A 1736-nucleotide genomic window follows, 5' to 3' on the forward strand; every position below is an offset into this window, starting at 1 on the left:
GTCCCCAATTTAAAATGGAGCCTCAGAATGAATTATGGGGTGGGCTCCCTCCACCCTAGAGGCTATATAGGAGTTGGAGGCCAGCTGGCATCCCTGAGGCATGGAAGGACCCAGCAGCCGAAGGCCAGCTGACATCGTGCAGACTGTGCATGCACGGGCAGCAAAGGTCAGGAAAAACAGGGACCTGCAACAGGTCAGCCATGGGGAAGAGGCCTGGTCACAGGAGCAGGCTAAACGGGGTAACAGGCATCTGCCTGATTCTAAGTTTTATCCTATCCAGTAAGAGACATCAAGTTTGTTTGTTTATTTTTAAAAATATTTTATTTATTTATTTATTTGAGAGAGAAAGAGAGCACGAGCAGGGGAGGAGTAGAGGGGGAGTAGAGGGGGAGGGAGAGGGAGAAAGAGAACTTCTCAAGTCGACTCTGCTCTGAGCATGGAGACCGATGCAGGGCTCAGTCCCGCAACCCTGAGATCATGACCTGAGTTGAAACCAAGAGTTAGACCCTCAACCGACTGAGCCACCCAGGAGCCCCAGGAAACACCAAGTTTAAAATGTAGGCTTAGAAAGATTTTTACCCCGGGGGGCCTGGGTGGCTCAGTCGTTAAGCATCTGCCTTCGGGAGGGTCCTGGGATCGGGCTCCCCGCTCCGCGGGAAACCTACTTCTCCCTCTCCCACTCCCCCTGCTTGTATTCCCTCTCTCGCTGTGTCTCTCTCTGTCAAATAAATAAATAAAATCTTTAAAAAAAAAAAAAAAGAAAGAAAGATTTTTACCTCCTGGACTCTACACCCTGAAGCCATTCTGGCGGTTGGAGTCCAGCCAGAGATCCATGGACCTAGAGTGCCCCCTGCAGGCGGAGGCGTGCTAATAACATGCAGCCTGCGCAGACCCCGGTGGCACAGGGCAAGGCAGCCAGGTCCTGGAGCAGGACCCGTGGTCAGACAAGGCCGGCTCACAGGAGGGGCCTGTTGAGGGGTCCAGGGCATCGGCCTCATAGCGAGCCTTCACCTACACAAATATGCATATTCTCCCTGCAGGCAAAGCTGGAGGAAACGGCACTACCTTGCCAAGCTCAGCTCAGCATACTGGCTGGGGCATCCTCCAATAAGAGCCACCTGGGAGCCTTGATTGCCCCTGAAGCCCGGGACCCTATCGGGCAGCCCATCATCTATAAAGCAGAGATGACACCTCTTACCTTATAGGAGTGAGGAGATGAAAAGCTATTGTGGGTGGAGGACGTGGGCCAGCACGTAAGGCAGAGGAAGCCTCAGGAGCGGTGGGTTGTACAGCCGTGGTGGTTTTAGGGCAGTGATGGCCTAGAGACGCAGCTGAGACCATTAGGAAGTATGGAGCTCTAACCCCTCCAGGCTCTGCAGGACCCAATTTTGCAGATGAAGAAATAACTGGGAGGTTAAGAATTGGGCCCTGGCACAGAGCTGGTAAGCGAAGGCACTATGGTTTGTAACAAAAAACTTTCACAAGGGCCAAGGAATTGTGAAGAAAGAAGCGCATTGGCCCTTCGGGCAAGCCTCTGCCCTTCTCAGGCTTCAGCTTCCCCCTTGCTGTAATGGGGTGGCCAAGGGGGGCACAAATTCCAGGAACCCTTAGCCCTTGCCCAGGTGGCCTGCACAAGTCTAATGGGCTGGAGAAAGCGGCCATGGCCATATTGGGCCCATGGGAACCAGCATTATGGCCCCACTAACCACAGACACTGAGACCTCAGCTAGGAAGAC

The sequence above is a fragment of the Leptonychotes weddellii genome, chromosome 1 (genome assembly GCF_054177405.1).
Source record: "Leptonychotes weddellii isolate Sample4059 chromosome 1, ASM5417740v2, whole genome shotgun sequence".
NCBI classification, from domain to species: Eukaryota; Metazoa; Chordata; class Mammalia; order Carnivora; family Phocidae; genus Leptonychotes; species Leptonychotes weddellii.